Consider the following 13,564-nt stretch of genomic DNA (forward strand, 5'->3'; position numbering starts at 1 on the left):
GGCAGGTTTTATTTTCTTGGGTGAGTGGCAGTAGGAAGCAGCGTATACGATCACAGTCATCACATGAAAAGGAGTGAAAAAGTATGTCTGATGTCAGCTTAAAAACAAGTTTTAATTAAAGATTTACCTTTGACTTATATTAAAGTAAGTTGGCAAATACTTTAAACCATATACCCATTTAACATCACTATGACAGCATTGCCAATAGCAATGTCACTTGAAACTTACATGTGCTTAACTATAAATGCCAACCCATTTCCTTACATGGTTCCTAACATGTTTGCTATGCTAACCCAGTCTTGGTGGTACATCCTCTAGATGTCAAAATCAGGTTTTTCATGCATTTGTAATCCTCTTCCCCTTTCTTCTTTTTGATGTTTTTTTATGCTTTTATGTTTTTCCCTTCTTTCAGTGTGAGTGTTTGTGCACGAATGTGTGTGATCATTATGTCGTGATCTCAAGCCATCTGGGTTGGCTGGCTTGTTTGCATATCTGGTGTTAACTGTTATACATATTCATGACCAGGGTCTAAACTGGCATGAATATTCATTTTGTCTCCGGGCTGTAGACGGGTGGAGTGGGTGTGATTCCAATCAGCAGAAGAGAAATTAACTCAACCTTTTGTGTGGTGGACAAGAACACTTGATGATTGCCATGGGCCTGTTGGTATGCCTGGTGAGCGTCCCGTGTATGCGGGCTATTGCATTTACTTAAGTCATGTGGCGGCCATTGGCAAACAGTGTCTGTGATACAGGAGAAGATGAAAGCAGAAACAAAACAACCTCATGTTATGACAAAAAACATTTAAAGAGACATATCCTTCCCATGAAAGGGTATGGAAGCTGCTGGGCAGAGTTAAAGCAAAGTCCACTTCCATTTATCCAGTTTTGGGTTGCAGGTGGGCTGGAGCCTGTCCCAGCTGTTATGGAGTGAGAGGAAGGGTAAACCCTGAACAGGTCGCCACTCTTTCGCAGGGTTAATGCATACAGACAGACAACCATTCATGCTGACATTCACACATAAACATTTCACAACCACATTCATTAATTAGTAGACTGTTTACTTACTGTTTGAGGGGATACACATCTACCGCACTTGTGGACTATTGTATAGATGACAAAAAAATAAATTTCAGTTGGTTAATATCAGCCGAAGCGCATCCAAAGCTGATGTTTTCCTTTATTCCTCTTGCTAAAGCCTGCGATTTGGACCTTGACATCTCTGTTCGCTGTGGCAGTGTCAAAGGAAAAATTGTTTCTATATTTAATGTTATTTGATTTTTATCCAATGTGCCTGACGTGTTTCTGTCTTTGATGTACTCTTCTCTCACGACTTTGGATCCTCACTTCTGCCTTTGTGTTGGAGGAAGAACTGACAAACCCAATGATGATAAATGTGTGTGAAAATAGCAACAAGCAATGCTGGATGAGTAGATATCACCAAGAAATGTGTGATTAATTAGCAATAAAAACAAGCGTATGACTTTTGCGATAACCAAAAGCAGGGCTGTATCACTTTGAAGCTGCCCAAACTTGGACCCTGAAGTATAAACCCCAGGAGACATATTCTCTCACAGGACTACACATTCAGCAAAGCACAATATCAAAAAGAACCTTAGACCCTGTTTGAAGGAATAAATTATATTATAATTAAATACATTTTAAAGGTTAAGACAAAACTGATAAAAGAAAGAGAACCTGAGTGACACAATGCTAAGAATAACCCAAAGCCAATGTTGATAATGTGCCTTTCAATCAAGCAACAATGCAACACTCAAGTTAGAATCTGTAGGATTGTAGTCGTATCAAACAGAATCACTTATACTAAATTACCTGCCATGTATTCTGTTATAACCACAACGTTTACACAGAATTACAATGATTAGTTCCAGAGTAGTGCAAATGGCTTCCAGAGAACCACTGTTTGCCCTATGGTAGGCGGAAGAGTCTGTCTGTGTATTAGCCCTGAAAAAAAAAACGTAACAGCTGGGACAGGCTCCAACCTACCTGCAACCCAAAACTGGATAAGCGGAAGAAAAAATGGATGGATAGTTCCAGGGTCTTCAATTCCTGTTTTAGTGTTGCATGGCATGCACAAGACATTTAGAGAAATGCAACATTTATGCTCTAGAGGAAATTTGTAAGGCAAGAGCTGGCCCAGGCATGTACCGAAAGCTTTCAGCTGCTCCTTTATTCACAATGGTTCACCAGACTGGGTAGCTCCATGTGGTTTTCTTTTGTTTTTTTCTTTAAATTTGGTAGATGTTTACACTGGATGCCCTTCCTGACCCAACCCAACAGGTATTTGTGTCTCCTCTTAGTTCAGTTCAATTCAGTTTTATTTATATAGCACCAAATCACAACGATAATTGTTTCAAGGCGCTTTATATTATAAGGTAGAGACCCTACAATAATACAAAAAAACCAGAGAAAACCCCAACGATCATATGACCCCTTATGAGCAAGCACTTTGGTGACAGTGGGAAGGAAAAACTCCCTTTTAACAGGAAGAATCTTCGAGTAGAACCGGGCTCAGGGAGGGGCGGCCATCTGCCGAATGTTTAAACCACTAAATTTGTATTGGTACAGTTATAACTGAAAAATACTTACATTTTTACTGACATGCGCTTTAATTTACCTGATATAAATGCATAGGCAACTGTAACGTATGACCAGTGTTGGGAAGGTTACTTTTAAAATGTATTCCATTACAGAATACTGAATACATGCCCCAAAATGTATTCTGTAACGTATTCCGTTACGTTACTCAAAGAGAGTAACGTATTCTGAATACTTTGGATTACTTAATATATTATCATGCTGTTTACAACTACGTGAATGTACTATTGCTGTGATTTATTACTGTTACTGAAGGTCTGCGGCTCCGAACCGTAGTAAAGGGACCTCTGGCTAATACGTCGGGTTCCGTGTCGGGCTGGTAGCTGAAAACTAGCTTTACTTTGTTGTCTGGGTCAACTTTGTTTGCCAGAGACAGAGAGAGGCGCTGAAAGGCTGCTCCAACGGAACTTATTTTTTCCGGAGGAAAACACGAACACAGTGTACAGTTGAGTCTTAATAGCTTACTTACAAATGGGCTCGTCAGGCACTCTTCTTGGCTGCAGTGGTTATTATTATATTTACATGCTTCCAGCTCCCGTTTCTGCTCCGTGACAGCTCGGACTTTTCCTTTCTCTCCCTCCTCGCGCTCACAGACACATAATGTGTATGGCAGTCCATTCTCGCTGCAGCACGGACTACACTGCCCATGAGGCTACATTCTTTAGGGCCATGCCTGTAGCATTCTGCCTATTAGCTTAGCACAACAACAACAACAACAAAAAAGTGCTCTCTCACCCAGGAAACACGCAGAGAGAGAGAGCGTCACCCTGTAACCATGGCAACCGTAACGCTGCCGCCTGGAACAACAGAACATAGCTGTCAAACAAACCCAAACAATCCTGACCCGCGACAATATGAAACAGGAAAGTACCGCCGTGTAATCCATTTATTTCACCAAAGTAACTGTATTCTGAATACCACCTTTTTAAACGGTAACTGTAACGGAATACAGTTACTCATATTTTGTATTCGAAATACGTAACGGCGGTACATGTATTCCGTTACTCCCCAACACTGCGTATGACCATAAAGTTTTGGGAATGGTTCTAAATAATATCAATGTATGTGTGCTAAATCCTTTCCAGTGTGTCAAAATGATCATCCTTGAACTTAATTTTTATTTCTGCAAAGTGGACCAAGTTGCTGGGAGCAAATCTGGAGAGTGGAAAAGGTGGTGAGCTAAGATTGTGTTGTCAACACACTTTGTGCTGGCACACACCGAAGGGTGTTTCCATCAAGTGTTTTTTCTCAGATGCCTCAGGACATTTGAGGAGAATTTTCAAATGACAGTCCAGCCTGGGGGACAGATTGAGGGTTCAGAACCCCTGGAATGTTAAAGAAAACAATTATAGTCCTTGCTTTGCTCCTCACCTGAAAAAAATGCCTTTGGGCTTGGAAACTGTTGGACTGAAAAATGCTTGCTCGTAGCTGGAAATCCAGCGTCCATTGGCAGTGATGATTACTTCAAATAAAATTCAGGTCAGTTTGAAACAGAAGTTGATGTTTGTTCACCGCACAAGTTTGAGGTCCACAGTGGCATTGCAAAGCACCCAGTGCAATCTATAAATAGTAGCCTCAATGGGATCTGTCTGGACATGCACAACAAGCTCATCTTGAATGTGAGAATGGCCAGTTTTAAATTAGGTCAGGTGTTTGATTTTTGAGTTTTGATTACACCTCATATTTCTAACATGGTAGCTGAAAGGAGTCTTAACACTATAAGTTGCATTGCTTTTAAAAAATGTGATTGAAAGGTTTAAATAATTTCAAATTGTGGTTAACTTTAGCACATGTTTACTTGTTTCTGACTTGGATGCTGCCATTTTAAAATATGCTAACAAACTGAATCAAAGGTTTTCTATATCAACTACAAGTGGAATTAGGGAATAACTAGATGTAGCTGTTTAATGGCATAATATTTTTATATAATGCCTTTTTTGGACAGTACAATAACCACTGACTACTGGTTATGAACTGTTATTGTAAAGTTAAACATCTAACACATGCATACACTGTAAGGTAAAAACACTGTTATAGGAATTTTAATGCATTCATTTACTGCAGTGAGGCTCTTGTCCTCAGTTCAGCTGATGATTTAAATGTAAAAGTGTCTCTGAGTGTGTTTAAGTACATACATCAGTATGCAGGACAGAGGGTTTAGATAGGGATGAACTAAAACGATCTCTCAGGTTCTGTAATGCATTCCCATAACCAAATTGCATTGTTTTCAAATGCTGGGGTGAATACTGATAAAAACCATATTTTAAGATGGTCTCTCCCATTTGGAGAGAGATACTCGTTTACTCAGATACACAACACACTCACTTAGGCATGCTTTATAGAAGACATAATAGTAAAATTCACACTTTTATGTGCTTTCACGCTCGCAGTGCATACCCATATTTTCAAGAGAACAACACCGGCAAGCACATCACTAAGGCACACCCACACATTTACCAGCATATAGAATTCACATTTGATATTTCTTTCTTGTTTGACAAAAAAAAAAAAAATGTTTTCGGAAATATGACTTGGTTTGTTTTCTGTGTTTGTGTGTGTGAGCATGCATGTATGTGAATAAAAGGGAAAACTCAGAGTTTAGCTTTGTTCAACCACACAAATGCTGCACACATACACACTATCCCAAGTGCTTTAAAAGAACACACCAGGAGGGAGAACAAAGAGCCTCCTTGAAGAATAGACATGAATTATTCACTCAATCAGATAAGAGGACAAAAGAGAGAATGAGAGAGAGACATAGAGAGAGAAATGGAGATGGAGTATGGGTGATACAAAGAAAGAGACAGACTGATGGATTGACAAGGACAGTAGGGTTTTATGCTGTATTACCAGTAATGACAAGAAGGTCCTCAGGAGATTTGAAATTAAACAACACGGCTTGCTATCATCCTCTAAACTGCTCCCAAAAAACCACAAGGTATAAAACTAATAAATGGCTTTAACTAAATAAATAGGGTAACTCCTTCTTGAGGTACATTGCAGTACTTATCAGTAAAAGCCAGATGCTTTGGAAATCTGGGTCTTTTTCTTAGCGGTGAGGTGTTTACTTTAAGGAAAAAGTTTATCCAGTGTAAATCCACAGGCAGCAACAGCTTAGCTGTAGAATCTTTGCTGCTTTTCAGCCAGATATGCTTTATCAGATCTAATATGGTGCTTCTTTTGTGTTCTACTGCTAATGCAGTGAGGCTGTAGTAACTTCAGTAGCAGCAGACAGTTCAGGTATTCTATCTAATATAATGAAACTAGTGACAACAAAGTGTAGCTGCCTTATCGGCTTAGCACAGTTGTTGCCTGTATTTTAGTGCTGTGGTGGTTTTTCTGGTGCAGCTGACTTGGCCTATTTTATGTGCTGGAGAGTAAATACATATTTAATTACGGTAGGTTACAGTCTGTTTTTACATAATATTAAGTGTTGTGTAATATTCTTGGTTATTAGCCCAGTGTTACATTTTCACTTATAAAACATAAATACAAGAGTTATTGCCAAATAACTATCCTGGCCTGTGTAGATACATATATAGGTCAATATACAAGCATTTAATAGGATAAAACAGTAAAAGTTGGACAAAAAGTTAAAAAAGCTCACATGCGACTGAACGCTATTTCAACTTTAGTCATTTAGCTGACATCGTTTCCCCTGCCTAGTCATTCATCGACATGTGAATGAAGTTAACTGTGATTCGTACATTTCCACAGGCAAAGTGTGTGTTTCTCTTTGTCTTTATGCTTCATGCAGCACTTCCCCCAATCTGACTTTCTCCACATCAGCAGCAGTATGGCTACACAAAGTTAGTAGTGAGATTTCCATATTCACCACAGGGCGTGCATTATGACAGGTGAATACTGATACAGCTCAAACCCCTACAGTCATGACTGCTAATGGGCCATTGGCCTATTACAACTTATATAGCTGGATGCAAACATTCACACATCATAATCAGTAACACATGACAGTAATGAGGTTTATTTCCCCTTTTGTTTTAGAAGAGAACCACTAGTAGTCCTGTAGTACTCTTGTAGCAATTACCACAAGGAGGAGAGATAAAAAAAAAAGATTGAAATAAGAGAGGATTGTAGGATAAACAATTGCATGAAAGACTTCAAAATCTCATCCTTTATTCAATTGCTGGAATTAGGATGAGAGGCAGTAGCACAGAGCGAAAAAGAAAGAGAACCAAAAGACTGGAGTGATTGCAGAGTCAGATTGAATTTCATGATTTATTCAATAGTCCCGGAGAATGAGAGAGAAAGCCAGGACGGTAAAGTGAGAGTGATTCAGAGAAAGAGAGTGAAAGAGCCTAAGAGGTTTTAAGAGACCCTGTAAGAAGTTTAATATCAGGTTTCCTAATCGTCTTTCTCCATTTCATCCATCAGCCCCATAGCTGGCAGACAGTCAGAGGACGGCAGATCTTACACTACTACAAACAGGTAATCATGTTAATGGTAAACAGGGTGCACTTTCATTGCTGCAGGATGAGGCAATGTCACAGGATTATGATGTTAGGTGGCACAGGACACCACATCTCTCTCCTTTAAATTCTGTTAATGCAGTTTAACTGCACCCCTCTCACCTGTCACATGTAGACATGGAAATCATATTGTGGTAGTTTACAGTTTCAAAATACGACGTATATGTGGAAGTGACTCACGTTGCAAGTTTTTAAATGGAAACTCTGAATGAAGCAGTTTTGGTCGGAAAGCTACAATCCATCGAGTTTAGCTGTGTGGCACAGCAGTGATTCAAAGGTATCTGTAGGACAAAAGTAGCGAAATTATGTAAAAGGACATATAGATACAAATCCACGTCACTCCATTGGGAACATAAAAGGCTTTCTGAGCAAGTGTAAGCTCAAGCCAAACTTGCTTTAGATTAAATAGATTGGATGTGTGAATGAGCAGCTGGACATTTAGTTAATGGAAAAGGATACATAATTACATCCACAATAATAATATAATCATAACTCACGGGGCTTTAATAAATCTGATGCAAAATCAGTAGGACTTCTTCATTTTTGGCTGTCTGTTTCATGATCCACACGTCTGTTGCAGTTTTTAGAGTTGCTGATTGGATAAGATTGTGATAATTCACCAACACACGGCCATTTGTTTCATCTGAGGCCCCGGGTGACACAGGAAAGGTCCTGACTGAATAATGTGACTGCGTTCCTACAGTAATCTGTCTCCAAATCTACGGGGAAGCCAGCTACTTGTTTTCCGTTAGCAGCTGTTCAGTTCGGAATGACAAGAATCCAGTGGAACACAGACGAGGCACATGGTCCACAACAGCTCCAAACACACACATACCCACACACTGGGTCAGGCTGCCAGATGCTGCCCAGACAAGGTAATTGAGAGGAGGAATGGAAGGACAAAAGGAGCAACAAGGGGAAATGAGAGAAAAGAGAGTGCGAAAGAGAGAGAGCAGTGCTCGTTAAGCCCTGAGGAGGAAGGTGCGAATGTCAGGAGAAAAGGAAACAGGAAACACAAGAAAGTCATATTTGAGAAGTGTGAAAGGATGAAAAAGAACTGAGTGACACGGGAGAGGAGGAAAGTCACATGGGGTGGCGCAGTCAGATGGAGAGAGAGACTTCGGAGGAGGAGCTCCAGGGGTCAAATTAGAACAGTATGCATCATACTGCATCACCCATGAGAAGGAGTAGGTGAGTACAAAGAAGGTGACAGGGGGACTGCAGGATGACACAAAGCACAGTAAGTCGTGAGGAGTAGCTAATTAATGTTAAATATATATTTTCAAAAGTGATTTTTAAAATTTGCCAAATAAGAACATGCAGGGATGTTAAGGGGAAAAAGAAGACAGGAAAAGGGTGGAGAGACCGCAGAGACAAAAAAAAATGCATACTGATGTGCAGGTTTTTATTTGCTCAGTAGATCTACTTGTTTGATTTATGATTTTGCTTTATTTATGATGACTAGTAGGGGGTTCATTTAAGAGTTACTATATTACTTTCTACAATTCCATTCCTAATTTTGCTGAATGTCAAATGAATGAATGAAGTTGCATTATCAATCTTAACTTAATGAAATGCCATACCTGTTGTCTGTACTTGGCTCTTGAAGGATGGCATTGTCCCAGAACATCCATCAGTTTTCTATCCAAGTCAGGGTCTCGGGGGGGCTACAGCCCATCATAGCTGTCACTGGGCGAAAGGTGGGATACACCCTGGACAGGTCGGCAATCTATTAGAGGGCTAACACAGAGGGACAGGCAACTAGACCTAGCTCCAGTTTAGATTCTCCTGTTACTGAAAGAGTCTTTGGACTGTGAGAGGAAGCTGGACCACCTGAGGGAAAAAAGTTCCAGCTGGCCGTCAGATTCAAACCCAGGAACCCACCTCTTAATCTCTGTCTCTCTTCCACAGCATGTCTTTATCCTGTTTTCCTTCTCTCACCCCAACCGGTCGCAGCAGATGGCCCCGCCCCTCCCTGAGCCTGGTTCTGCCGGAGGTTTCTTCCTGTTAAAAGGGAGTTTTTCCTCCCCACTGTCGCCAAAGTGCTTGCTCATAGGGGGTCATATGATTGTTGGGTTTTTCTCTGTATTTATTATTGTGCGATCTACTGTACAATATAAAGCGCCTTGAGGCGACTTTTGTTGTGATTTGGCGCTATATAAATAAAATTGAATTGAATTGAATTGAATTTTTTATTGGGCATTTCACAATGAATTAACCATTATTTTATTGAGAGCAGTGTCACGTATAATTACAATTTTTTTTAACCAACTGTGGGGCAAGTGGCTGAAGTAAATTATCTTCCCCTGCCTTATTTTTCCTCCTCCCTTGTTTTTCCATCTTAAATAATTATGTTCACCCATTCCTTCTTCATTCTTGGTGCTTAAACACTCAACACTGCACATCATATTTGTCTCACTTCCAAAGACATAATGAACACACATATCCCCACTCACACGCACATGCTCACGCGGGTATAACCATCTAAACGCTGTTTGTACAGCTCAATTCAGCTCACAGTGGGCAAGCTGGGAGCAGCCTCACAGCCAATTCTCTAAATGCTCCTACTGTGTGTGTGTGTGTGTGTGAGACTGTTTGCTAATGGGAATATGGCTGTGGGTTAACTTTGCCACCAAGTCTCTTCATTTGGGTTGTAATGACTCAATTGAGAAAATGTTGAATTGTGTTCCTGCCGTTATCCTTACCAAACTTTTAGCTGGTTGGAGTGAGAAAGCATCAGACATATAAGAGAAAGCAGAGTGATGAAGACTGTGAAGTAGCTCTGCTTTCATTCAACGTTTCAGCACACACATACATGCGTGCAAAAATACTTAAATAGACACAAAAGTCAATTTGTTACCTCACTTGTTTGCATAAATTATTAATTGAGCCCCGGCAGTTAATTTCATCGTGATTTAGGGGAAAATGTGACAGAAAACAACAAATTGCCTTCCTACTATTCCCGTGTTTTAGTCTGAATAAATTTTCCTTTGAGTGAAGCAAAAACACCCACACACATGGATGCGTTTGATAGGTCTCAGTCTTGGCACTGAGCCCTGCCTCTGTGTTCCTTGACAAACCGGGGCCATAATAGATCTTGTGTAACACCAGCACTCACACTCAAGGGACAACACACAACTAAGGAGCCATAATTGAGATGTTTCAACGTGAGATAGGGAGAATCAGTGCATGGTGGTATGTATGCAAATTCAGGCAAACAAATCATGCTCGTAGACACACAGCACACAGCATACACACAAAACAAAGCTATATTAGCCCAACCATTAGTCTCTTCAATAAAGAGATGGGAGCTTAATTTACAGAGGCTTTTAGTGATTATAACCATGGGAAAACGTTAAGTAGATTGTGTGTATGTTCTCTATTTCTCAGTACTTAATGCTCTTACAAAATACAGAGTGCTTTTCTAACATTTAACAGATACATCAAAGCTTGTTTTGTTTGTCTTTTCAGCTACTATGCCCCTTAGAGCTCAGTAGCCTATAAATCACATTGCACCTCGCAATTTATGCCAACTGTTCTTTTTTATACTCACTTTATGTTGAGGTGTAAAGTAAGCTAGTGGAGGTCATCATGATGGATCGGTGCTTAGCGCCTCTGAGTTTTATGTGTGTCATATGACTGCAATTATAATTCAGTCATTTTCTAACCCACCTTAACTTTCCTAGCATTAATCTTACCTTTACAGCAGTGTATTTGACCATGACACTAATCCTTTTCTATGCTAAAAAGGTGTGCTTTAGTAATTTAGCACTGTGCCAACATATTTCTATTAGCCATTTAGCTTTTAGCCCTATGCATGATTAAAGTTTAAAAACTGTGGAACCTAAACTTGCCAAACAAGACTTCATTCTTGCCATTCTTATCAAACAACTAGTTTGGAAAGGGTACAAAAATCTATAGACTACAAACTCTTCTGAAGGCTGCATCTTATGTATAAAAGTCTTGCAGTACTCTTTTAAGGTTAACTACATTTAATGTGGTTAGATGTGGAAATATTGCAAAAACCACATTTATAAATATTGAACTCAAACTGAAAACAAAAGAACATTTTCTAGAAACATCAGAAAGATCAAATGCACTAGCAGTGTTAAAATTCCTATTCTGTCCATGTCTGTCTCCTGAAGTCATGTTTCCAAGTAATAACTTTAATAATTTACAATTCTTTTAATGTCTTTGTCTCACCCAGTTGCACTGAAGTCAATTATTTTAGGCTAGCTTCAGGCTTCTTCACTTTCCCTCATCTCTCTTTTGTGGTTATGAAGAAGGTAGAAGCAATGTTCTGCAGTTCTCAGACATAGATGAACAATAACAGTTTCTTTTGATTATTGTAGATTTGGGTCACAGGAGCATCCCACAAGCCTCGCAGTGGCTCTTTACCAGACGTCTGGCCACAACAATGTTGAGAGTTGACTCAAAAAATCAAATATTTGCTAAATATCTTATCAGATGGGGCCAGATGTTATTAAATAATCACATTTTTGGTCAATCTATTGCTGAACAGAGAGCTTTGGCTTATTTATGAATATTATTGCTGCATTATTATAACATAGGCCCCTACAATCAAACATTTGGGCACACATAAATTCAAAGATTTTCCTTCTTTATGTTTACTACTTTCTATTTTGTAGAACTATACACAAAGAAACAAAAATGAGTTTAATTAAGTAAATAAAATAGTTTCAAAACAAACCAAATAAATGTTTTATTGTTTAAAGTCCTCAGTGTTGCACACTGCTGGCAATATCTAAACATATCCCATATGAATCATGTTAAGATATTCCCAGATTAACAGGTGAATCTTGCCCTGTCGTCAAATTGCTTCCCTCCAGTTGTCTTGTGTCCATGTTATTCAGTAATTGGCATTATTTAGATACTGTTGTGACCAGTATCATGGCAACACCCGCTGTTACAGATAAGTTTTATTTTAGTTACCAGCCTTGAATTATTTCAAAATCATCGTATTTCCTTCTGTTATACTTCTAGCCTGTTTTCAGATTTCAGTTGCTAGACACCCCTGAACCCCAGACTGGACTCTGTGTTCCCTGAATTCTAACACATCTTTCCCAGCCTTTACTTCTCACAGCAACTACAGCCTGTGCTGTCAGGTTTATTATAATTTTTTTCAGGGAAAGTTTTTTTTTTTTTTGCTGAGCCATGGTGTTCTCTTCCAGCAAATGTTGTGACTTTCATTCATTTATAGCACTAAAACAACTTTTACACTATTCTGCTAGCAGAATGGTATCCAAACACTGTTAAGTATCTTGCTCTGTGGATTCTTAACAGTATTTATTTTCTTCCATATCAAATATGACACTTTTGTAGTCTACATTAGGAGAATTTTAAACATGTTTTTTATTCCCCGAGTAGACCCGCGATAGATCCGTAAGGTTACTTACTAGGTGTTAAACTGTAGAGCTGTTTAAAATTGGTGAGCGTGAAATCATTCTCTAACCCGTATTTTCAGTCTTGCTGATTTAGGCGCCACTGTGTACAGAAAAGGATGAGTTAAGTGGAGGAAAGGGGAAGTATATGACAGGGTGTTTGTGAAGTTGACAGGTGTTAGAGTTACAGGGTCATTAGCACCATAATTACCCAGTAATGACACAGTGAAAAGGATGTGAAGAAAACACTCCCCTTTGTCCTTTTCTGTCTCTCTACATCTCTTCACCTCTCCTCCTTGACATTGCAGCAATCAGTCAGTATGCACGATTCCTCCCTGATTGCCCAGTGCGTGCACGGCTGTCTATGCATGACATAAAATAAATGCAGAACACTATTTGGCGATTTTGAGCTTCGTGTGAGTGTGGAAGTGACTGCTTGAAAGTGCATGTTCAAGTCTATGCCTGATGACTCAAGGGGAAAGTGGTTGTGACATGTGGCATACTTGGTGGGCAGCAGCGTGACAGTAAGTTGCCAGGAAGTTGGACGCACACAAGTGCAGCGAACAACCTGTCAGCATTGCATTAAGAGCTTTTAGCACTTCTTAGCAAAGCAATCTTGCTTTTGACTTTGAAAAGACACATGGAAAAAAACTGCATAGCCACACACGCGTACTGTGTGTGGTGGGAACAGAAATGGAGTTGGAGTCAGAAAATGTATTTATGTTCAAATCGACCTCTGGGTTCAGTACCTCAACTGCATTCAGAACAGAGTGACAGAAGTGTTTCCTCAAAATAAGAAGGCTCTCATGTTCTTCCAGCAATTTAAAGTGAATTTGCTGTGGAACAAAGCTGCTACAGCTGAAGACAGTCAGACAACATTTTGCCAAATCTGAAACTACTTCCATTTGTTTATCAACATAAATGATTTTGAATCCCATACTGAACCATCCTAAATGTTAATTGGCAGATTGCCTTGATCTGTTAAAACCATACTGCTTTCATTTAGCTCAGAGATATTCAATTCAATTCAGTTTTATTTATATAGCGCCAAATC

General features: G+C 39.5%; 1 protein-coding gene across 2 annotated transcripts in view; it reads left to right on the top strand.

Moving 5' to 3' along the window:
- lrfn5a (leucine rich repeat and fibronectin type III domain containing 5a) overlaps window positions 1–13,564 on the top strand; it is a 125,978-nt gene that overhangs the window by 25,695 nt on the left and 86,719 nt on the right. Inside the window, exon 2 of one of the 2 annotated variants that reach the window (XM_063498946.1) lies at window positions 7,014–7,067. The exons of the other annotated variant lie outside the window; for it this stretch is intronic. The gene's annotated coding sequence lies outside the window, so the exon portion shown is untranslated. The remainder of the gene's footprint in view (window positions 1–7,013; window positions 7,068–13,564) is intronic. 2 annotated transcript variants of the gene reach the window in all.

The sequence above is a fragment of the Pelmatolapia mariae genome, linkage group LG16_19 (assembly GCF_036321145.2).
Source record: "Pelmatolapia mariae isolate MD_Pm_ZW linkage group LG16_19, Pm_UMD_F_2, whole genome shotgun sequence".
In the NCBI taxonomy this organism is placed as follows: Eukaryota; Metazoa; Chordata; class Actinopteri; order Cichliformes; family Cichlidae; genus Pelmatolapia; species Pelmatolapia mariae.